This window comes from Schistocerca americana, chromosome 3 (assembly GCF_021461395.2).
Source record: "Schistocerca americana isolate TAMUIC-IGC-003095 chromosome 3, iqSchAmer2.1, whole genome shotgun sequence".
NCBI classification, from domain to species: domain Eukaryota; kingdom Metazoa; phylum Arthropoda; class Insecta; order Orthoptera; family Acrididae; genus Schistocerca; species Schistocerca americana.
In genome coordinates, this window is record NC_060121.1 from 451,878,205 (window position 1) to 451,904,662 (window position 26,458).

A 26,458-nucleotide genomic window follows, 5' to 3' on the forward strand; every position below is an offset into this window, starting at 1 on the left:
GTTTAAGATTGAATTTTACTTGAAACTTCCTGGCAGATTAAAACTGTGTGCCCGACCGAGACTCGAACTCGGGACCTTTGCCTTTCGCGGGCAAGTGCTCTACCGTCTGACGTACCGAAGCACGACTCACGTCCGGTACCCACAGCTTTATTTCTGCCAGTATTTTACTTATTTGCTACAAATTTATATTGATGGATAGGATGTTATCTTTCGTAAGTAACACTTAAAGACGAAGGATTTCTGGTTATACGTTATGTTTCGTCTGTTGTGACAGGAATCCATCTGCAAATTTTGTAAAATATTTTCTGACATCATCCGAACAAAATACGAAATTTAGTATTACTTTTAGCCTATTCTTTCTCAATCTTTTGACTAGTTTGACTCAAGGCTTCCCCTCCTGTGCCATCTACTTCATTTCGGAGTAACACTTACAAGCAGCGTCCTCAGTATTTGGTAGAATGTCTGTCTTACCCTCCAATTTCTGACATCTGCGGCTCACTGTAGTACCGTGGAATTTTTCTCCTGACGTCTTAGCAATACCTGTCGCCCTGTTCCTTTTCCTAGGCATTGTTATGCGTGTACTAGCCTCTTCGTTGATTCTGGGGAGGACATACTCATTTCTTACATTATCATACCATTTAATTTCCGCATCCTTCGGTAACAGTCCTTGTCAAATGCTTCGATTTTCTTCTTTTCCGTTTTGTCATAGTTATTGACTCAATTCTATACAAAGCTTTGCTCCACAGTTACATTATCGTATATTTATTCCTGGAATGAAGAAGTATGTTCGAAAGTAGTACATTTGAATCGGTAATTGTAAAAACAACACATGTCCGCTTTTTGGCAAAAAAGTAGATATATGCAGAGAAGCCTTCAGGATACTTAGATGCAGCATCTATGCAAAAATCACACTTTTCCTACACATATTAACGCTTTTACAGGCATACAGTTTTTCGTGTTCCTTGCAGTAACAACATGAGTCCAGGACTTACTTTATTATTGCAAGAAACGGCAGATGGAAGCACCAAGCGAACATACTCGGATCTTGTTTCATGTAGCAAATAGAATGCATGCCAGATGGCAGCACATCTGACACCTGTGATCTTGTTACCTGTGTGCATTGTTGTAGCAGCTGTGTATACATTGTCGTTCAGTTTTGTTTATAGAACACGTTTCTTTGGATTACCTATGCACAATGTCGAAGAAGAGAGGTGCGCAACCGGAACTATATAAAAGAAATGTCATAAAAGCTGCCAGAACGAAGGGAATTGGTTAAATGAATCACAATGGAAGAGAAATTAATGCTGCAAGAATAGGACCTGACTGTGGGTACGTTCAAAGGCTATTTGAATTAATCTCTTGACTGTGTATTTTTTACTTCTTAGAGGTTCCCATCTGTTCTAAGTTTTGTGGTACGTAAATATCATACGGATAATTTACTCTATCAATAAAAAATAATTGATTTTACGTAAATAATTGTTTTTGCAACTCTTTTACATTTCCTGACATTGGTATTCGTGTATTAATATGTTTCAGATATAAGAAACTGCGTTTTAAGAGGATCTCTGAACATGAACAGATAGATGTATTCACTAAATTTCACGATTTTCAGAGTAAGAAGACACAAGATGGTTACCTAGCAGGGCTGATCGAAAAAGAAGACGTGGTACGCAGAAGACCCCAGAAAAATGATGGCCAGCCTAAGCCAAGAGCACTAAATTATCGATATCACGTAGTAACTGGAGATGCTGGGCGGGTCGAAGTGTGTAAAAAGGCATTTCGTAGGCTTTTTGGCATTACAAATGAGCGTGTGCGACGAATTTGTAACTGTGTGAAAAATAATGTTCGCCCATGTGACAGTAGAGGATGTACTGCTTCAACCAAAGCAACACCACATGAAGTCCTATCGACAATTGAGGAGCATAGTAAAACGTTCCCAACGAAAATCTCTTATTATTCAAGCAAAGAAATGTGTTACTTAAATCCTGAATTATCTGTAAAAAGTATGTACGAACTGTTCTTGAAGTTATATCCTCATACCAGAGTGTCATATGGAATTTATTTAAGGGTTTTCAATGAGCGTTTTAACTTACGCTTTGGGCGGCCGAAAATCGATACTTGCTGCTCTTGTGAGTCAACTTCAGTGAAGATTAAGTCCATCATTGAACGATACTGCAAAGCGTGTGGCTGTAGCGGAACTCACGGTACATAAAAGAAGAAGCAAAAAATTCTATTTAAGGGTGGATGCTGTTAAGGAGAAGTGTGCAGAAAATAAGCATGTGGTAGCATTGTGTTTCGATTATATGCAAAATCTGCAATTGCCTAAGCTCCCAGTACAGGACGCTTTTTATTTACGGCAAATTAACGTTAATGCATTCTGTATTACAGACCTAAAGAGCAACAAATCCAAGGTAAATCTGTACCACGAAGGTACTGCCCACAAAGGATCTAACGATGTATGCTCGTTTTTGGTTGAGTACATCAACACAGAGATACCTGATAGTGTTACTGAATTACACGTGTTCTCTGATGGGTGCCCTGCGCAAAATAACAGCAACACAGTTGTTACGGTAATGAACTGCCTTGTAAGTTCTGGCAGATTCAAAGATGTATTCCAGCATTTTCCTGTGTGTGGCCATTCATTTTTACCATGTGATCGTACATTTGCTTCCATGAAGCGGGTAATAAGAAGAAAAGACAGAATATATTCTTTGTATGAGTGTGTTCAATGTATGGTGACATCATCCAAAAAAACAAAATATTAATCTAAAGCTTGTTACCACAGAAGAGATTTTGGGTATAATCGATCCTGTTTGTCTGACGACAGTTATGGGACGAATGTGGACAAAAGCAGCAAAGTGAAATTCACAGTGTCCTCATTTATGAGCTTCCGTCACAGTGAAATGTTTCCAGGTAAAGCTGACTGTTACTATCATATTGATGGTCTCGTAAAACACAACTTTTCATTGCGACATTCATTCCAGACAGAACGAAAGTTGCCTGCAGAAATTGCATATAATAACAAAGTTGCAATCAATGTCAAAAAATTGAAAGATGTGGGAGTATTAATGCAATATATTCCTGAGGAGCATAAAGCCTTTTATCTGGAACTGACTGAGTGGCCTTCTATGGACACTCCTGAAGATGATTCATAATAATTTTTTGGTGTAAAATAACCCGTATAGTGTTGTGTTAATCCTTCATGGTCCTGTTAGGTGAAATAAGAAATTTAATTCCTAATGTCACGATTTACATCGTCATATCTTCAGTCTTCCCAAACAGTGTGTGCACACATTAACAATATTTTTCAATTTCTCTGTAAAACAATATTAGACAATGTACAAGTAATATAGCATATTAAATTTATACAATAAAGTAATTTTTGATAACATAAACAAATGTTGATGTTAAAATGTCAGTCCAAAATGTTCATCCTGCAATAACAACATAAGTCTGTACAATTAAAAAAATCGTTCATGCAAAGTTATTACATTTAAAGTACTTTGTTTTATTGTTAAAGCTTACCTAACATACACAGTCAATATTAAAATTAATGGATTTATCCTACTGTCCATTGTTTAGCCTGTATACAGTTTTCCGCTTCTCCTGAAAAATTTACTTTTTTTACTAATGTAGTTTTTACAATTACTGATTCTGTTCTTGTAAACAATTCTCTCTCAGCCTGTGCTATCTGTTTGTCATATCCTTCGTGCTTTTTTCCGCCATGTATTATTTTGCTTCTAAGACAGAACTCGTTCACCTCGTCTACTACACAGACTCTAGTTTTGATGTTATGATTATCGGTAATATAATTTCTACGACTCCTTACTGCTTTCTTCTTCCTTTATTATGTTCTCAGTCCGCTTTCTGTGCTTTTTAGACTTTCTGTCCACTGAACAAGTACTGCAGTTCTTCCTCACTTTCTCTATAAGTAGCAACATCATCAGCGTATCTCATCATTGATGCCGTTTGACATTGTATTTTAATCTCACTCCTGAAACTGTCTTTTGTTTCCTTTATCGTTTCTTCGGTATACAGTACTTGAAAGAGTCTGTATCCCTGCCTTACACCCATTTTAATCTCAGCTATTGTCTCTAATTCTTTTGTTATTCTTGCGTCCTCTTGGTGCCTGTACTAATTACTCATCTGTCCCTAAATTTATAACTATATTCTAGATAACTTCAAATATGTTGCACCGTTTTTAGTCGCTTAATGCCTTTTCTATTTTGACATACGCTGTGAAAGTGTCTTGTACTGTTTGCATTATCAAGTGTACTGTCAGGACTGTCAATGAATTAAATACTTACAAACAGCAGAACTAAGATGCGCGGCACTGTAGTACCTCTGTACAAAGAATTTACCAGTAATTAACGCCTGACAGTTCTACTTGAAGGAAGATGGACTAATGTACCCGCTTCTGCAAGTTAGAAACAGTGACGAGGCTCAAGACGACCGCCCATCTACATTGGCGCGACCGAGACCGCTTCGCCAACTGTGCTAACAGCTTTACAGGCGCTCCGACACAGGTCGCCGTCGTATATTCCCCATTAGCAGCACAGGGCGGTGCTTCCGCCTGCTATGCAAATAAGGATGCCTGCAGGGATAGCTCGGCTTCGAGATGCTCCTGCGCAAGCAAATCTCTCAATAGGCCTCAAAGTCATTACAGATTAAAACGTCTCTCGATCTTATTCTCTGCGAATGGAGAGCAACAAGTTCATTTTCTACATTATTTCACGCTATCAAGCGTAATATCGTTCTTTTAATGGTCGTTTCAGTACGAGAGCAAAAGCGGTATCGCTCGATACAGGAAATCAAAAATCTACATACCAGGCAACACTGCTTCTTACTGTGTTCTACAGTGATTCGGTGCGTGGACAGTTATAACTGGGCTGCCTCTTTGGTGTAGTGGGCAGCCTGTCGCTGTGAATGAGGTGCAAAGGTCCTCGAAGAATCTGCGTTAGAACACAACCATCTAAAATATTTATTATCAACAGAAGGGAAGTGATGAAATGACCCATCTACCTCGTGTGAATGTTAAGTATTTTACCCCGTTTGGTGCACTTAGAGAGAAGTATTTAAATGCTAGCATAGAATGTGGCCCTCTGGCTTCATCTTCAACAAGCTAACTCGTAACTAATGCCTCATCATACGAAGTGTGTATCTGGAAGGAAAATTGTCAGTTTTAAATCTTGAAACGTGAAATGTGTGTGTGTGTAAAGAAATATAAACTACTATTACAGGCAGTGGCAAACAATCACAAGCAACGCGATATCACACGTAAATAAGTAGAAAATAGTGACAAAGCATACATTTTCAAAAACTTTGCGCAGCGTAAAGTATCAAATATGTGTAAATGGTGCATAAATGAATAGATTTGTGAATGTAATAGATTACTTTGAACACAGCTTTCTGCTTATAGCGTCCAGCTGTGCAATGTGACTGTCTCCCAGGCTGTGCACACACTAATTCAACATATAAAAAGTAGTTGAATCATGACTTGCTAAAAGGATTTAAGTCTATTGACTTTGCTTTTGAGAACACTAAAAAAGTCTATTTGCCCTCTGGTTCAACTGTGTGGCTTCGATTGAAACAGCTGTTACTGCTGCTATTGTCGTTCTTGGACATGTTTATTCAACACTTTTCATTTCAGAAGCCATTTAGATGTATTTTAAGGTGTTTGTAGTGCACGGATATACCTTTATTTAACAATTCATCTCTAAAAGACCAAAAAATAGTGTTCCTTATTGTTTTTGATACTGCTAGTCTCTTTTAACATCATACTCCTTGATCTGGAAGCTACATTTTTAAACGTGGCTTAATATATTTCCTGAATGACGTTACATTCACATAGAACAGTTTCTCTATTTAATTTTTGCAGATATCTAACAATACTTCAGTAGTAATGTTATTTAGCACTTTTTGAACATCCAAACACGTAACAAACATAACATAAACTGTGGCTTTTAGGCCTTGTACGAAGTCTATGATTATACAATCACTGATTTAAGAATGTTCTTTCAATCTTCTTCACTATCATTTGCTCAAGCCATCTTGTTCCATTTAACAACAACTTGATAGAACAATCTCCTCTACGAAAAATATAACAAAACTTGCGAAATGTCCCCAATTTCCTTGGTTTTGATGGGGAAACTGCTTTCTGGATGCAGTGAGATGTTAGGAACAGCTAAATCGTTCCCATCAATAGGCCATACAAGCTTAAATGTATGACACACACGGCTGCTTATGTAATGCTGTAAGTAGGCTGTTTAGGTTTTTATGTTGGTAACGACACGTAGCGCTCTGTATGAAAATCACTGACTGTGCTGTGTACAGTCTGTGGCTGGTTTGCATTGTTGGAATATTTGCTATTTTAGTGTTGGGGAGTTGGATGTGAACAGCGCGTAGCGTTGCACAGTTGGAGGTGAGCCGCCAGCAGTGGTGGTTGAGGAGAGCGGACGATCTGGACATGTGTCCATCAGAAAGAGTAAATTTGTAATACTGGATATCATGAACTTGTATATATATATGACTTTTGAACATTATTAAAGTAAATACATTGTTTGTTCTCTATCAAAATCTTTCATTTGCTAACTATGCCGATCAGTAGTTAGTGCCTTCAGTAGTTAGAATCTTTTATTTAGCTGGCAGTATTGGCGCTCGCTGTATTGCAGTAGTTCGAGTAACGAAGATTTTTGCGAGGTAAGTGATTCATGAAAGGTACAGGTTATTGTTAGTCAGGGCCATTCTTTTGTAGGGATTATTGAAAGTCAGATTGCGTTGCGGTAAAAATATTGTGTGTCAGTTTAGTGTTGATCAGAATAAGTAAAGAGAGAAATGTCTGAGTACGTTCAGTTCTGTTCAGCTGTTTGAAAATCAGATAACGTAAGAGCTTTATCAGCACAGTAATTCACAAATTTTTCTAATGGTATGTTACAATGCGAAGGAAATATAAATCCTTTCAGAGCTGAACAGTACTTAAACTCCTAATATGTAGAAGGCATAAATGTAGTTTGTTCTCAACGGGGCACAGACCGTTGCACGGTGTCCGTTGACAGTGTTGTTTTCTTGTAGTACTGCGGCCACCAGGTACCAAAATTCAATGTCAAATAGTTCCATCATTTTCTCAGTGGCGACAGTTTTTGAACTCTTTAAAATCAGTGATAAATTATATACTGCATAGAGATGTACGTTCTGCCCATTTTTCTAAGTTTCATAATGTAAAAAGGAATATATGCAACTATGAAATATGTTAATGATTGTGTTGAAATGCTCTTTGTCTGTGAGTAACAGAAATATAAGCATAATTGTGTGAGTTTTGTTTTGTCCCACACATACGTAAGAGTATATATTTAGCTCTTTTGCATGAGAGGGAATGTTTGTCATTGATTTAATCTATCATAAAGGAAGAAACTTCATTTTCTCCTTCAATAAGATCTAGTACGGATCCCAAACACACAAGCACTACTCAAGATTAGGTTACACAGCGTCCTATGTGCGGTCTTCTTTACTGATGAACCACACTTTCCTAGAATTGCCCCAGTAAACAGAAGTCGGCCAATCGCCTTTAACACTACAATCATCACATGCCCGTTTCATTTCATATCGCTTTGCAACGTTACGCCCAGATAATTCGAAGACGTGTCTCAAGCAGGGCACTGCTAATGCTGTATCCCAACATCTAATCTCATCCTAATTAACTTGCATTTTTCTACGTTTAGAGCTACCTGCCATTCATGACACCAACTAGAAATTTTGTTTAAGTCATCCTATATCCTTCTACAATCACTCTACTTCGATACCTTACCGTACACCATGGCATCGTCAGCGAACAACTGCAGTCTGCTGCCCACCCTGTCCATCAATTCATTTATCTACACAGGGAATAACAGCAGTCCTATTACTCTTCCCTGGGCTACTCCTGAATCTGTAATGAATACTCGCCGTCGCGGACAACATGTTGTGTTCTATAACTTAAGAAGTCTTCGAGCCACTCACATATTTGTGAAGGTATTCCATATTCTCGTACCTTCTTTAACAGCCTGCGATGGGGCACCATGTCAAATGCTTCCCGGAAAGCTTGAAATTCGGAATCCGCCTGTTGTCCTTCGTCCATATTTTGCAGTGTATCATGTGAGATACGGGGAAACTGAGCTTCGCACGTGCGATGCTTTCTAAAACCACACTGATTCGTGGACGTTAACTTCTCGGTCTCAGTAAATTAATTATATACAAAGTGAGAATATGTCGAAGGATTCTGCAGCAAACCGATGAGAAGGATATCGGTCTGTAATTTTGCTCTTTCGTTCTTTTGACCTCCTTATATGTACATAAGAGTCACCTGCGCTTTTTTCCAGTCCCCTAGCACTTTGAGCTTGGCGAAAAGATTCACGCTAAATGCAAGCTAAGTAAGAGTTGAATGCCGTCGAGTACTCTTTGAAAAACCAAATTTATTGGGATTCCATCCCGCCCTGGTAACTTATTTGTTCTCAACAACCTCAGTTGTTTCACTACGCCAGGGATGCTTATTACTACGTCGTCCATGCGGGAGTCTGTTCGATGGTAAAACGACGGTATGTTTGTACGATCCTCGTGTGTGAACACTTTCTTGAATCTGGAATTTAAAATTTCGACTTTCGTTTTGCTATCTTCAAATGCCACATTATACTGGCCGACAGCAGACTAGATTGAAGTCTTTGACCCACTTTCCGGTGTTACATAGAACCAGACCTCTTTCTGAGATATGACGCTGTTAGATGTTGTATGCTCTACGCATAGATCTTTCCACAGAAGCTCGAATCTTTACTAACTTTTACTTGTCGTAATTTGCGCGTTCTCTTTCGAACTGAGAGTGGAGCAGCCTCTCCTTCCTCAGAATTTTCCGAATCTCGTTATTAAACCAAGATTCGTCTTTTCCGTCATTAATCCACAGAACCACGATTTACAATCCGCATAAATTTCGCCCAGTCCCTCTACATCCGTCTTACTACAACTAGGTGATGTCAATTCACTGTCTAAGTGAGACGCTAGCTGCTATTTGTTGCAGAAACATTCGCCTAGCCCTCTTAACTGATCCATTAGGTTTCGTAACCGTAGTAGCTATAGTGGCATCATGATAGCTAATACCTGTTTCTATACTGACATTGTTGAGGGGCTCGGCCTATTTGAAGCTACGACGTCTAAGATATTTCCATTGCGTGTAGGCTGCCGTACTAGCTGCTCGAGGCATTTTCAGAAAACGTGTTCAAAAGTACTTCGCATAACTGTCTGTCTCTACCTACCGCAATGAATCCGCAGTCATCTCAGTCTACACTCAATATGTTAGAGTCGCCTCCAACTAGTAATATGACTTAGGTATTTATGCGCTACTGACCATACATATTGTTTGAATGACTCTAGAACTATCATGGCAGAGTCGCCCAAAATTAATTTAGTTTCACCTAGACCTGTTATACGTGACCAGATAACTTCACTGTCACACTACACTTAGATTTTGCTATTGTGCTTCTTATGTTCGACATGCTTCGTCCTTCATTCATTACCATCAATTACTACGTGGTTTCATAATTTGATACAATTCGTTCCTAATCCTGTTTCTGCTACTCATCATTCCCTTCGCATTTCTTTGCTATACTCTGAGTCCACATTCTGTTCTTTGTAAACTGTTCTTTCCATTTAACAGATTGTGTAGTTCTTCCTCATTTTCGCTAACGGTAGCAATGAGGAAAAATGTATCCTTGCCTGAAGCCCTTTCCAATCCGAGGACTTCTGAAATGATAGGGAACTTGTATCTGGCAGTGGTACGATGCTGATCCGCACAACCCCCGCCCGTGAACCACGGACTTGTCGTAGTTGCGGTGGCTTGCGTTACTCAGCAGTGCAGATAGCCGTACCGTGTGTACAACCAAGACAGAGGGGTGTCTGTTGAGAGACCAGAGAATCATGTGGTTTCCGGAGAGGGGCAGCAGCCCTTTCAGTAGCTGCCGGGACAACAGTCTGGATGATTGACTGATCTGGCCTTATAACATTAACCAAAACGGCCTTGTTTTGGTGGTACTGCGAACGGCTGGAAACAAGGCGAAACTACAAGTGTTAAAACCTTAAACCACACGTTAGCGATGATTAAATTCATTTCTCTTCCACACTCTACATTTACCTACTATTTTTCCTTTACTGCCGTTGCCTATTATCAAACTTCAGTCTCCAGTCACGATTAAATTTTCGTCTTCTTTAAGTACCTGCATAATTTCTTTTACCTCATCATATATTCCCTCAATCTCTTCATCATCTGCGGAATTAGTTGACATGTAAACTGGTACTAATATGTTAGGGATGGGCTTCGCGTCTACCTTGCTACGATAATGCATTCGCTATGCTTTTCATAGTAGCTTATGCGCATACCTATTATCTTATTCATTATTAAGAACTTTCCTGCTTTACCCCTATTTGACTTCATATTGATAACATTGTATTTACCACCAGACCAGAAGCCTCTTGCTCCTGCCACCGAGCTTCACTAATTCCCTATCGATTTCCCTTTTCAAATTTTCTGTCCTACCTCCCCGATTAAGGGATACAACATTCCACTCTCCGATTCGTTGTATGCCAGTTTTGTTTCGCCTGGTGACGGCGTCTTTCTGAGTAGTCCCCGCGAGGAGATCGGAATTGGGAACCCATTTACCACCAGAATATTTTATCCAAGAGGACTTCATCATCATTCAACCATACAGTAGTGCTGAATGCCCTCGGGAAAAATTACCGTTGCAGTTTCGCCTTATTTCCAGCCGTTCGCAAGACCGGCACAGCAAGGCCGTGTTGGTTGAAGGTGTAAGGCGATATCAGTCAATCATGCAGATTTTTTACCCGGCAGCTACTGAAAAGGCTGCTGCCTCTCTCCAGGAACCACACGATTGTCTGGCCTCTCAATAGATACCCCTCCATTATGGGTGTACATACGGCACAGCAATCAGTGCTACTGAGTCACGCAAGCCACCCCACATACGGCGGGGTCCATGGTTCACGTGGATTTGCGGAGATAAGTATTATTATTCCACAGATACAATTTCCCTATCATTTCTCAAGTACTCGGATTCGAAAGGGCTTCAGGCAAGGATACATCGTTCCCCTGTTGAATGGAAAGAACAGTCTACCGAAATCAGAATGTGGACCCAGAGTAAAGGAAAGAAGGCGAAAACAATGATGAGTAGCAGAAACAGGATTAGAAAAAAATTAGATCAGAATATGGAACCACGTAGTAGTTGAATTTAAGAAATTCGGCTGCATTGGAACCAAAATAACGCATGAAGGACGAAGTATGTCGAATCTAAGAAGCACAATAGCAAAAGCTAATAGAGCATTTCTCGGAAAAAGAATACTCTAGTATCAAGCATAGACTTTAAGGAACAGATTCTTAGCATTTGAGGCATGATGTAATAGGACACTAAAAGTAATTATAATAGGAGAATTAAGGATATTTTCCGAAAAATCGGCGGGGAAAGGAAGATCTAGAAGATTGACTACAAGAAGACACAGAACGACAGGACATGTGTCACGACACAATGGAATAATTTCTACGGCTCTAGATGGAGCTATAGAGATAAAAAATGCAGGGGGAAACAGAGAAAGGAATAAATCAAATAACTGAGGATATTTGGTATAACTGCTGCTCTGAGATGAAGAGGTTCTACCGAGACAGGAAATCGTAACAGATTGCATCTCAGCAAGACGAAAAATGTTGACTAACAATAATAAATTGCAATTCCAAAAATTTTAGTATTTTCTTACCAGTCGTGACTTTTTCAAATGGCTCTGAGCACTATGCGACTTAACTTCTGAGGTCATCAGTCGCCTAGAACTTAGAACTAATTAAACCTAACTAACCTAAGGACAGCACACACATCCATGCCCGAGGCAGGATTCGAACTTGCGACCGTAGCGGTCGCTCGGCTCCAGACTGTAGCACCTAGAACCGCACGGCCACTCCGGCCGGCCGTGACTTTTTCCTCACTGTTACATTTTACAGAGATTTTGATATAAAATGATATTTTCATCGAATGAAATAATTGCAACTATATGTGTGGAAGCTTTTCTGTCGAGGATTCGTTCCAGCATCCCAATGACACACTTGTTTCTCTCATTTGTAGTGCGTTTTTATGCAATCCGAAGGCAGTGTTTCCTTTTTTGCTACCTCAATCTGCAAACAATGATCCGTTCATAGAATCAGCTTATGTGACATAAATGGAGGTGACAAAAGTCGTGGGATGGCGGTAGCGTCACGTACAAGATATAAAACGGCAGTGCATTGGCTGTAACACGTTGTGGTCTCCTGACCTTCATTTCTTACATATTCCGCCCTCACAAACATATTCCACACATCAAGACGCTTGATTCGAACCCAAACTCGATAAGATAAAGTCAATGTTGTATGAATTCATGTAAACGATATGCAAATAACTAGTAAATCGCAAATGCGCTCCGAGATTGAAATACTCGAGGCTGGCGTACACACACACATCCAGACAGGGCGGTCGCAGGGGCTTTTAGTTCGGGAGACGCAAACCGCACGCCGGGGCACTAGTCCCTTCAGAAGACGAGTCAACGCCAAACGCCGACGTGACCGTCTGTGGAGCGGACAGCGTTTGCTCAAGTGAAAGGAAGAACGACCCCGTGTTCGGCTTAAAAGCAAATTCCGCTACATTGTGTGGGAGTGCCCAGCCTACACATTCTTTACAAATGTAGCACGCAGTTTCTGAGATTTTCACAGGGAGACAGCAAACGCCAAACGCCGATGCTACAGATTTCCGGATTGGTAGCCTTAGACGAAACGTTATTTGCCCGTTTTAGCAGAGCAATGCTGATTGGCAGACGATATTTCTGACGCCTTGAGCTGAAGGAGTAATGGAAGAGACCGAAAGATACACCCCTTCACGTCTGGAGTGGAGAGGGGCCGTTCCGTTGTCGCTCTTGGAGCGAGAACACGTAACGAGAGCGTGCGCGGTCGTACGTGTACTCAAAGAGTGAGGAACCTCAGTACTTCACTGCGAGAGCACCTCTGTCAAGAGCGAATCGAAGTGCGACTCTATATTGAGTCCCTGCGATTATGCGTTGTTCACTGTGTTGGCCACCACACTTATTGTGCGGTGTGAACGGACAGAGTTATAGATAAATGCCTGCGAGCGAATTTTTCAGTGGCATCGCGGTGGACTTGTTATCTGACCAGTGTACCACGCCAATAGTTAGACTAGGGGTGAACAGGAGTCCTTGACTTCATCAAGAAGTAGGGAGAGTTTGATTGGCGAAGGTCAATCCAGATAAAACGAGAGTTATCTTATTTGTCTGCAGCGAGCGGCGCAGACAGCAGTCATCGCAGCGTACAGTATTGTGCGCTACAGCTCTTGCCAGCCCCATATGTCCTCCACAACAGTACACTTCACTGCATTTCACACACGACAGCCTCGACCGTACCTAGCAACATTCTAACGGATAATTATTCAAGTTGAGTAGGCGCGATTCTCAGCCATTCTGCCGAGTCAGTAACAATCTTAAACTTTGTACAGAAATTTCATTAGTGAATCCTATCCTTGAGAGGTAACTTCACATTCCGAAAAGAACCCGGAAATAAATTGTTCAGTTCATAACTAAAGGTGCCATTGTGATTCCTCAGAATTTTAGCAAAATAAATAATAATTTTCGTTAGCTTCATATTTTTCTTACACTAACTAGCACTACTCCAGTACCCAAGTATCCCACTAGTTACATAAGAAATTATGTGAATTTTTGTGTCATTTTCTTACAGCGGACGATTCCAGAAGATATTTATTGCTGAAAAATTTTCAGGAATTTCTCTTTAGACTGTTAGGAGCGTCTGTCTAACTTCTGTAGTAGTGTGGGGGTGGAAATTGCATCTTTTAGGAGCCACAGGGTATAGGGTACATCTCAGATTAATCCGTTGCGGAGAATGACAGAAGAGCACCCACACGCTCACATGGCGGAACCGTCATTTGTACTCAGTCTATTCACGTGAAACGTTTCCGACGTGATTGTTGCCGCACAATGTGGATTAACAGCCTCTGAACGCAGAATGGTCGTTAGAGTTAGAGGCATATGACTTTCCACTTCTGGAATCGTTTGGAAATTGACTATTTCGAGATCCAGAGTGTCCAGAGTGTCTAGAGTTTGCCGGGAATAACAAATTTCAGGTATAACCTCTCACTATGGACAAGGCACTGGCCGATGGGCTTCACTCGATGACCGAGAGAAGCGGCGTTTGCGTAGAGTTGTCAGTGTTAACAAGCAACACTGCGCCTAATATACTCAGAATCCTCAAAGTGGAACATGCGACACGCGTATCTATTAGGACAGTGACGTGAAATCTGGAGTTAATCGGCTATGGGAGCAGACGACCGACGTCTTTGCTAACAGCTCATCACCTGCATCGCCTCTTCTGGGCTCGTAACCATATCGGTTGGACCCTGTACGAAAGTAAATCCGTGGCCTCGTCATATTGTCCGGACTTCAGTCCCTCATGAAGCCATGGACGCATCCCATCAACAAAGCACTGTGCGAACTGTCGATCGTTCCATACTGGTGTGGACTTGGTTTACATGGAATGAACTGTGTCCTCTGGTACAACTGAATCGATCATTGATTCTAAATGGTTAAGTTCGGCGTCTTGGAGACCATTTGCAGCCATTCATGGACTCCATGTTTCCAAAAAACGAAAGAATTTCTATGGATGACAATGCGCCACGTCACCGAGGCACAACTGTTCGCATCTGGTTTAAAGAAAGTTCTGGAAAATTCGACCGACTGATTTGCCACCCAGATCGTCCGACATGAATCCGATCGAACATTTGTGGGACATAATCGAGAGATCAATTCGTCTACATAATCCTGCTCCGGCGACACTTTCGCATTTATGGACTGCTATATAGGCAGCATCGCTCAGTATTTCTGCTGGGGACTTCGAGCGAATTATTTGAGTCCACGTCATGTAGAGCTTCTGCACTACGCCGGCAAAAGGGTGTCAGACACGGTATTAGGAGGTCTCTTATGATTTTTGTTACCTCAGTGTTAGGGTACGCCTCATGCATGGTAAATTCTGCCACCCGTCCTGCGCTGCTCAAGTTGTACTCAGATTCTGATATTATGTCCAGTGAAACAGCCGAAAAATACGAAGCCAGTGATACCTAATTAAATGTCTACATGCAACAAAACCTGCAACGCAGTCAATAGAAGATGTTATTAAATGAGAGAAATTAGAAGAAAATTTCAATTATTTATCCACTTCCTTCATCACAACACAATTGCATAACTTGTAGGTCAGCCCTTTCAGCTACCGTTATCTGCAAGAGTTGATATATAACCTAAAGGCCTGCAATAAGGTTGTAGTTGCAGAAAGCAGAGAAAGCACAAATGTTAGGTTTCGTCAGTAAGAGAAATCAGCCAGCTTAATTGAAGCAACGTGACTTCCAATTCCATGGGCAAAATCAGAATGTATGTCACGCAGCAGTAAGCTTACATTATTTTTCCAATATCTATGGGATATAAATGAACGTGCAACATATGTGTTTGGTGAACAGTGATAGACTAGAAAGCATGGTTTAATAACGTTCCCCTGTCCACATCTGGACCTTGTTTACAAGACCACAACGTGTGACCACCTATCTCGCGCAATCTGAAACGCTCATTTCCATTTATATTGGAGACAGCTCTATTACGTGTGTGCATTGTGCGCACTGAGGTTATTAGCACCAACTCTGTAAAGTCGCTGCTACGCTAATTCCACAGTGGTAACTAACTTCCGTGAAAATTTCGAATTTTCGTTATAGACACACATGATTAAATAAGCGATTTCAGTTTCGTATTAACGTCAACGAAGACTGATTATTGAGTCATGGAAAGATTTTATTCTGTATAAAATAGCTGGTTCCCCAAACATCTGCCTTTAGCTAATAAAAGAAACAGTATGTCTATAGCCCAGCCCCAGACATCCACTTAACGATATCTTGAAAAGGTTTCGTTTTCCTGTCTTCTCACGTTCCCTACCAGAGACAGTTGACAAAAGGCTTCGAAAAAGCTAAGATATGAAACTGATGTGCTAATTTTTCGGATGCTCCACCGTAAGTGACTAAATTAATGTAGAATACCAAGTGAAAACATCATGAAATATTATTTCGTTCCATAGTTGCTGTGTGATTCAGATATGATGATTATTAAATGGTGTTACTTTCTCGCTACTGGTCGAAATACTACTTTTTTTCTAGAAATCTAAGAATGTCATACTGTCATCCCTGTACTTATCTCTAAATTGAGGATATTCAATAGCGTATTTCAGTTTTTAATAGGAGTTTGATACAAACGACTTGTATAATAATAACCTGACATAGGTAATAGACTTTTTGCCGAACATTATCATTATATATGGACATAGCTTCCTTACATAATTATTTTTCTTCAAAATGCGCAGTATAAATCATATTTTTTAAGCTTTGCCCCATTCTGATGGATTCCTGTAGATGCACTCTTATTCCACAGCTAATTCCACAGTATTCGAGTATACTTACCTACTAAAACGAGCTACCAAAAGTAGAGAGTTGTTCATAAGGCTCTAAGTATTACGCTGCACTATTTATTACGAAGCGCGAGTAATATAACTCAGTCATAAGATTTTTAAGAACTGCGTTTCCGCATGTAGCCGGATACTACACTGAAGAGCCAAAGAAACTGGTACACCTGCCTAATATCGTGTAGGGCCCACGCAAGCACAGAGACGTTGCATGGACTCGACTAACGTCAGAAGTAGTGCTGGAGGAAACTGACAACGTGAATCCTGCATTGCTGTCCATAAATCCATAAGAGTACAAGGGGGTGGAGATCACTTTTTGAACTGCAAACTGCAAGGCATCCCAGATATGCTCAATTGGAAGTGTTTAAACTCAGAAGAGTGCTTCTGGAGCCAGTCTGTAGCAATTCTGGACGTGTGGGGTGTCGCATTGTCCTGCTGTAATTGCCCAAGACCGTCGGAATGCACAATGGACATGAATGGACGCAGCTGATCAGATGGGATGCTTACGTACGTGTCACCTGTCGGATTCGTATCTAGACGTATCAGGGGTCCCATATCATTCCAACTGCACAAGCTCCACACCATTACAGAGCCTCCACCAACTTGAACACTCCTCTCCTGACATGCAGGGACCATGGATTCATGAGGTTGTCTCCATACTCGTACATGTCGATCCGCTCGATACAATTTGAAACGAGACTCGCCCGACCAGGCAACATGTTTCCAGTCATCAACAGTCCAATGTCGATGTTGACGGGACCAGACGAGGGGTAAAGCATTGTGTCGTGCAGTCATCAAGGATACACGAGTGGGCCTTCGGCTCCGAAAGCCCATATCGATGATGTTTCGTTGAATGGTTCTCACGCTGACACTTGTTGATGGCCTAACATCGAAATCACTCGTAAAATGGCCGTATGGGAAAATCCCCACTTCATCGCTACCTCGGAGATGCTGCGTCCCGTCGCTCGTGCACCGACTACAACACCACGTTAGAACTCACTTAAATCTTGATAACCTGCCATTGCAACAGCAGTAACCTATCTAACAACTGCTCCAGAAACTTCTTGTCTTCTATAGGCGTTGGCAACAATAAATTGTTTCTTCATTGAATGCGGCTGTTGTTCCTTCTGATACGGATGATTGTCCGTCCCACATAGTACAGTACAGACACTGCACTACACTATTTTCAGTTTCTTTCAGCAACAGTCGGTATGTGCAGTGAAGAGTCTGAAAGTAGGAGACGCTGTACACCTACATTATCAAATAAAATACGCACACTAACAACCATGAGATTCACTGTTTTGGTGACTAGTACCGAATGCTGAGGATGTATGTCGATTTTTTCCGAGCATTTATTAGGACTTTCGATTAATAAAACAACTTGGTTCGGTACTTCAAAACACTGTTCGTTCGTTGTTATCCAGTAGTTGTGTTTTGTTTTAAGATAACAACGTCAGTGATCTTTTTCTAAAGAATGCCTTTCTGTTTGTAATGGCGTTTATAATCTCATTCGATGTCAGAGCGTTGTCTAACAATATTATTCGCTCCCGTAACTTCAGCATGTTAAAAATATTTGTTCCTATTCAGTTTATCTACTGTGTGAAAAGCTTTCCGAGACAAGGATTTTAATTGCTCTGTGAACTGTAAAATTTTGAGTCTGAATCACAGTTCGGTGTGCATTAGGAAATTTTCCTATAATAGAAAAATGCACGTATTGAAGTTCCAGGCAAGAGCGCAAACATTGAGATTTAATAAGCTTGAACTGTAAATTTATTTCACAGAACAAATCTTTTCATCGAAAAACTACGACCTTACAATACTTTAGCAGATATTGGTACCCTTGTTCATCGCAGCGTTCCTGTATTGTTTGTTTTGCTCGAAACTGCAAAGCAGTCGTATTCGTATCCCGGTGCTCTGCTCACTACATATTTCTTGCAAGTACCGTTGCTCAACAATTCCAGTTTTCCCGCTAATGATGTCACCTCTGCCACTCACATCGTACAGGAATGCTATATTTACAGCCACGCCATTTTCATGTCCAGTGCGTTGCTAATCGGGTCTGTAATTCTCGATGAAGGAATATATTGCGTAGGATACACAGGATTATACCTGTATGACTCAGTGCAGAATTTGGAAAAATGCAGCACGCCATGAATTCCTGTGTCAACCTCTTCATATCAAAGTAGCACTTGCAACCTCCGTCCTCAATTATTTGCTGGATCTATTCCAATCTCTGTCTTCCTTTACAGTTTTGCCCTCTACAGCTCCCTCTACTACCACGTAAATTATTCCCTGATGTCTTAAGAGATATCCTACCATCCTGTCTCTTCGCCTTTTAATATTTTCCACTATTCGTTTTCTCTGCGATTCTACGCAGATCCTCCTCATTCCCTACCATATCAGTCCACCAAATTTTCAATATTCGTCTGTAGCACCACACCTCAAATGTTTTGGTTCTCTTCTGTTCCGGTTTTCCCAGACTCCACGTTTCATTACCGTACAATGCTGTGCTCCTAACATACATACTAAGCAACTTCTTCCTCAATTTAAGGTCTATATTTGATACTAGTAGTCTTCTCTTGTAAACGAATGGTCTTTTTACCAGAGCTAGCCTGCTTTTTATGTTCTCCTTGCTCAATCCGTCATTGGTTATTTTCGTTGCTAGGTAGTAGAATCTTCTTTTTATGTTCTCCTTGCTCTATCCGTCATTGGTTATTCCGTGGATAGGTAAGAGAATTCCTTAATATCATCCACTCCGTGACTATCAGTACTCATGTTAAGTGTATCGCTGTTATCATTCCTATTACTTCTCGTTACTTTCGTCTTTCTTCGATTTATTCTCAATACATATTCTGTACTCATTAGGCTGTTCATTGCATTCAGCAGATCCCGTAATTCTTCTTCACTTTCACTCAGGATAGCATGGTCATTAGCGAATCGTGTCATTGATATCTTTTCATTCTTAATTTTGATCCTCTCCTGAACTTTCTTTTATTTCCATTATTGCTTCTTCGATGTACAGATTGAACAGTAGGAGCGAAAGGTTGCATCCCTATCTTACACCATTTTTAATCCAAGCACTTTGTTCTTAGTCGTCTACTCCTATTGTTCCGCCTTGACTCTTGTATATATTGTACATTACCCGCCTCTCCCTATGGCTCACCCCCATTTTTCTCAGAATTTCGAACATCTTGCGCCATTTTACATTGTCGGTCGATTTTTGCAGGTCTACGAATCATATGAACGAGTCTCTATTTTTGTTTAGTCTTCCTTTCATTATCAACCGCAAAGTCAGAATTGAATCTCTGGAGCCTTTACCTTTCCTAAGGCCAAACTGGTCGTCGTCTAAGACATCCCCAATTTTCTTTTCCATTCCTCTGTATATTATTCCTCTAAGCAGCTTGGATGTATGAGCTGTTAAGCTGATTGTGACATAATTGTCGGCTCTTACCACTCCGTCTACAGGCCACAAGCGGCCCATCGGGACCATCCGACAGCTGTGTCATCCTCAGGGGATTGTCGGCTCTTACGGTCTTCGAAATTGTATGGATGATATTTTTCCGAAAGTCAGATGCTTTGTTGCCTGTCTCATACATTCTACACATCAACGTGAACAGTCGATTTGTTACTTCTCGAAATGATTTTAGAAATTCCGATGAAAAGTTACCAATCCCTTCTGCCTAATTTGATCTTAAGTCCTCCAAAGCTCTCAAATTCGTATTCTAATACATTTATCCCTTATCTCTTCTAAATAGACTACTATCACATCAGACAAACCTATCCCCTCATTTTTTTTTTTTTTTTTTTTTTTTTTTTTTGTCATCAGTCTACTGACTGGTTTGATACGGCCCGCCACGAATTCCTTTCCTGTGCTAACCTCTTCATCTCAGAGTAGCACTTGCAACCTACGTCCTCAATTATTTGCTTGACGTATTTCAGTCTCTGTCTTCCTCTACAGTGTTTGCCCTCTACAGCTCCCTCTAGTACCATGGAAGTCATTCCCTCTTGTCTTAGCAGATGTCCTATCATCCTGTCCCTTCTCCTTAGCAGTGTTTTCCACATATTCCTTTCCTCTCCGATTCTGCATAGAACCTCCTCATTCCTTACCTTACCAGTCCACCTAATTTTCAACATTCGTCTATAGCACCACATCTCAAATGCTTCGATTCTCTTCTCTTCCGGTTTTCCCACAGTCCATGTTTCACTACCATACAATGCTGTACTCCAGACGTACATCCTCAGAAATTTCTTCCTCAAATTATGGCCGGTATTTGATATTAGTAGACTTCTCTTGGCCGGATATGCCTTTTTTGCCATAGCGAGTCTCCTTTTGATGTCCTTCTTGCTCCGTCCGTCATTGGTTATTTTACTGCCTAGGTAGCAGAATTCCTTAACTTCATTGACTTCGTGACCATCAATCCTGATGTTAAGTTTCCCGCTGTTCTCATTTCTACTACTTCTCATTACCTTCGTCTTTCTCCGATTTACTCTCAAACCATACTGTGTGCTCATTAGACTGTTCATTCCGTTCAGAAGATCATTTAATTCTTCTTCGCTTTCACTCAGGATAGCAATGTCATCAGCGAATCGTATCATTGACATCCATTCACCTCGTATTTTAATTCCACTCCTGAACCTTTCTTTTATTTCCATCATTGCTTCCTCGATGTACAGATTGAAGAGTAGGGGCGAAAGGCTAAAGTCTTGCCTTACACCCTTCTTAATACGAGCACTTCGTTCTTGATCGTCCACTCTTATTATTCTCTCTTGGTTGTTGTACATATTGTATATGACCCGTCTCTCCCTATAGCTTACCCCTACTTTTTTCAGAATCTCGTACAGCTTGCACCATTTTATATTGTCGAACGCTTTTTCCAGGTCGACAAATCCTATGAAAGTGTCTTGATTTTTCTTTAGCCTTGCTTCCATTATTAGCCGTAACGTCAGAATTGCCTCCCTTGTCCCTTTACTTTTCCTAAAGCCAAACTGATCGTCACCTAGCGCATTCTCAATTTTCTTTTCCATTCTTCTGTATATTATTCTTGTAAGCAGCTTCGATGCATGAGCTGTTCAGCTGATTCTGCGATAATTCTCGCACTTGTCAGCTCTTGCCGTCTTCGGAATTGTGTGGATGATGCTTTTCCGAAAGTCAGATGGTATGTCGCCAGACTCATATATTCTACACACCAACGTGAATAGTCGTTTTGTTGCCACTTCCCCCAATGATTTTAGAAATTCTGATGGAATGTTATCCATCCCTTCTGCCTTATTTGACCGCAAGTCCTCCAAAGCTCTTTTAAATTCCGATTCTAATACTGGATCCCCTATCTCTTCTAAATCGACTCCAGTTTCTTTTTCTATCACATCAGACAAATCTTCACACTCATTGAGGCTTTCAATGTATTCTTTCCACCTATCTGCTCTCTCCTCTGCATTTAACAGTGGAATTCCCGTTGCACTCTTAATGTTACCACCGTTGCTTTTAATGTCACCAAAGGTTGTTTTGACTTTCCTGTATGCTGAGTCTGTCCTTCCGACAATCATATCTTTTTCGATGTCTTCTCATTTTTCCTGCAGCCATTTCGTCTTAGCTTCCCTGCACTTCCTATTTATTTCATTCCTCAGCGACTTGTATTTCTGTATTCCTGATTTTCCCGGAACATGTTTGTACTTCCTCCTTTCATCAATCAACTGAAGTATTTCTTCTGTTACCCATGGATTCTTCGCAGCTACCTTCTTTGTACCTATGTTTTCCTTCCCAACTTCTATGATGGCCCTTTTTAGAGATGTCCATTCCTCTTCAACTGTACTGCCTACTGCGCTATTCCTTATTGCTGTATCTATAGCGTTAGAGAACTTCAAACGTATCTCGTCATTCCTTAGTACTTCCGTATCCCACTTCTTTGCGTATTGATTCTTCCTGACTAATGTCTTGAACTTCAGCCTACTCGTCATCACTACTATACTGTGATCTGAGTCTATATCTGCTCCTGGGTACGCTTTACAATCCAGTATCCGATTTCGGAATCTCTGTCTGACCATGATGTAATCTAATTAAAATCTTCCCGTATCTCCCGGCCTTTTCCAAGTACACCTCCTCCTCTTGTGATTCTTGAACAGGGTATTCGCTATTACTAGCTGAAACTTGTTACAGAACTCAATTAGTCTTTGTCTTCTTTCATTCCTTGTCCCAAGCACATATTCTCCTGTAACCTTTTCTTCTACTCCTTCCCCTACAACTGCATTCCAGTCGCCCATGACTATTAGATTTTCGTCCCCCTTTACATACTTCATTACCCTTTCAATATCCTCATACACTTTCTCTATCTGTTCACCTTCAGCTTGCGACGTCGACATGTATACCTGAACTATCGTTGTCGGTTTTGGTCTGCTGTCGATTCTGATTAGAACAACCCGGTCGCTGAACTGTTCACAGTAACACACCCTCTGCCCTACCTTCCTACCTCATAACGAATCCTACACCTGTTATACCATTTTCTGCTGCTTTCGATATAACGTTTACTCATCTGACAACAAATCCTTGTCTTCTTTCCATTCCACTTCACTGACCCCTACTATATCTAGATTGAGCCTTAGCATTTTCCTGTCCTGAGTTTCTATCTTTCCTACCAGTTCAATTTTCTGACATTCCGCGCTCCGATTCGTACAACGTTGTAATTTCGTTGGTTATTCAATCTTTTTCTCATGGCCCTGATGTTACAAACAATTAATAAAACTTGTAACAAAGTCCAGCTAAACTGCCGGCAGCTGGATGCGCGGCATAAAACCTCGAATTCAAACAATAAGGATCGATGGATCTACAAAATAGTACCAAACATTCACAAAAGGTTGAAGCTACAGTTTGTCACAGGAAGTGTGGATATTGTTCACCTGTCCAATGGATACCGCTCTTATCCTCAGCGCCAGTATATATCCTATTATTGAAAGGAAAGCGTACGTGAATGCTATATGGTTGGTATCACAGATCACTTTGTATTTCGTGATCCATTACACAACTTACACACACTGTACGCACTTAAGACAATACAAGATAGCTTGTTTAAATAAAAAAAAGTTAAAGATCTAGAGTTGCGGGAAATTAGGACTAGCTTAAAAGAAATCATTTGCTATCAATTGTACAGAAGGGAAGTCCACTTCTGTTGTAATTTTGGGATTCGTTACCACCGCCAGTTTGAGCTTCTCTCATTTTTCCTCTGATCTGTAGTAGATCGATGGTAGTAAGAAGCAGCAGCCTGATCGTGTTCTAAGCGACTGAAGTGTCTTCAACAACACATTTATTTCGAAATCTGTGAACAACTGATTTCCTGAAATTTGAGTTTTTGAGTTCCTAGGGAGAATTGTTATCGCACACTGTCGAAGGCTACTAGACACCAAACGTGCCGCCGTCGTTTACAGAGCTTTGTGGACACACGGAACACGGGCCAGAGTGCCTCTCACTACAGCTGCGTCCGCTACTTTGAGTATCACAAGAACTGTAGCGAACAGAATGTAAGTTTCAACTACGAGTTACCTTCGCGATTTCACGACGACCGCTGCACTTCAATTACTTCTCGCTATAAATTCTTCTATCTGTAATCCATTTTATTCAATGGAGAGAAGTCTTCCGAAGTAAGAGTGATTTCAGGTGTGCCGCAGCGGAGTGTCGTAGGACCGTTGCTATTCACAGTATACATTAATGACCTTGTGGATAACATCGGAAGTTCACTGAGGCTTTTTGCGCATGATGCTGTGGTATATCGAGAGGTTGTAACAATGGAAAATTGAACTGAAATGCAGGAGGATCTGCAGCGAATTGACGCATGGTGCAGGAAATGGCAATTGAATCTCAATGTAGACAAGCGTAATGTGCTGCGAATACATAGAAAGAAAGATTTCTTATCATTTAGCTACAGTATAGCAGGTCAGCAACTGGAAGCAGTTAATTCCATAAATTATCTGGGAGTACGCATTAGGAGTGATTTAAAATGGAATGATCATGTAAAGTTGATCGTCGGTAAAGCAAGTGCCAGACTGAGATTCATTGGAAGAATCCTAAGGAAAAGCAATCCGAAAACAAAGGAAGTAGGTTACACTACGCCTGTTCGCCCACTGATTGAATATTGTTCACCAGTGTGGGATTAGAGCCCACACAGAGGGATATCGACAATCTTTCTTTCCACGAGCAATACGAGACTGGAATAGAAGAGAGAACAGATAGAGGTACTCAAGGTACCCTCCGCCACGCACCGTCAGGTGGCTTGCGGAGTATGGATGTAGATGTAAATGTAGATACTATCGTAATTAGTTCTTTCTTTTATTTTGCGTCCGGTCCCGTTTCATTTTCATTTTTTGTTCTTTACTGTTCTCACAAAAATATAAACTGAAATATGAGAAACAGGTCAATATGAATGTTTTCGAAGTTTATTCATCTTCTTCCTTTATAAAGCTGATTTTAAAACTCTAACATTGAAAATTACTATACCTTCTGTTCCACGGCGGGAGTGCCATCTTCTCTCGTCTTCTTTATCTCGTCTACCCTGCCGATATGTTCAAACCACCACCACCACCACATTCATCAATAACCTGATCACATCGCTTTCCTCGCCTTCTCTCCTTCACTCCAGAAGTCCCAACGATCCATCTAAATCCATGTTAACCAATTCATCTCCTAGTGTAACCGATAAGGTTCCTCAAGATCAATCCCTCCAAAACTCCGGCAATAGTTATTTTAGGACAAACTGAAGGTAATGTACAAGTCATGGAGACTTGTCCATTACCTTCCTATCCAATTAACTAACACACTAAAATATGTTGACCTACTCCTCTATCAGAAGTATCGTGGGAACCTCTCCTATTAACCGTCCAGCAGGAAGCCCATAATAGTCTAAAACTTTTAACAAGCCGAATTTAGGGATTACGCCTCTCCTTTGTTCTCCACACAGCCAAACCCAAATTTCACCCGTCGTCTGGTGCGAAAATATTGCATGGATCTCCGCCCCACCGAAGTTCCATAAGTCCCTCTAAACGCCATTCATTCCATCTTGCATTTCGCAGCCGTCTAGCTTCCCCCACACGGTCCCTCTACAATCTCCTCCCTTACCGAACACCTCTGCATCTCCTATATCACCCGCAAACTGTATTCAAATATCCCCATTGCTTGCCCTCTGATCACCAACACTCGTATGCCGCAGCGCCTTTGTAAATACGTACGACCGTACCTACACCTACGTACTCTCCATATCCTATCCCATCGGAGCTTCAACCGACTCGCTTTCTCAGACAATGAAAAGCTATAGCTTTTCCCAGCTATTTCTACTTCACATCAGAGCTACTTCTCTCTTCTCCCTCTCCATTTCATTCCCTTCGTTCCTCTCCTGATACCAGAGCCCTGCCTACCTACCCACAGGGCTCACCCTTCCTTTTCGTCTTTCGCAACACCCAACTGACCGCTTACCTTCTTTCTACAGACACCACTTAACGGCTTACAAATTTATACCCACCATTCTCCAAACGTTTAACTTCCCCACAGTCTCTTCACTCTACGTTGGTCTTTCAGCTTTTTAGTGAAAGTGCTGTTTTAATGTTCATTTTCGAGGTTTTAAATGTCCATTTTTGTCTTTATAATCTTTACCTGTCAAACTTATTATTTTCCTTTTTACTGTTCGACGAAGAAAACAACAATGTATACTTGTTATCTCCTCTACATTGCACTTCACATATTTTAATTTTTTGCATCCATGTGCCATTTTTGTCTTTTCTTCAATAATTTTTGTAAATATAAGAACGGGATACTGTACTGCTGACAGCCGCCCTTCCCACTTCCCATCCTGTCGCATATGGGGCGAGAGGGATTAAATAGCAATAAAGGGAAACAAATCTGACAACGTATTTAAT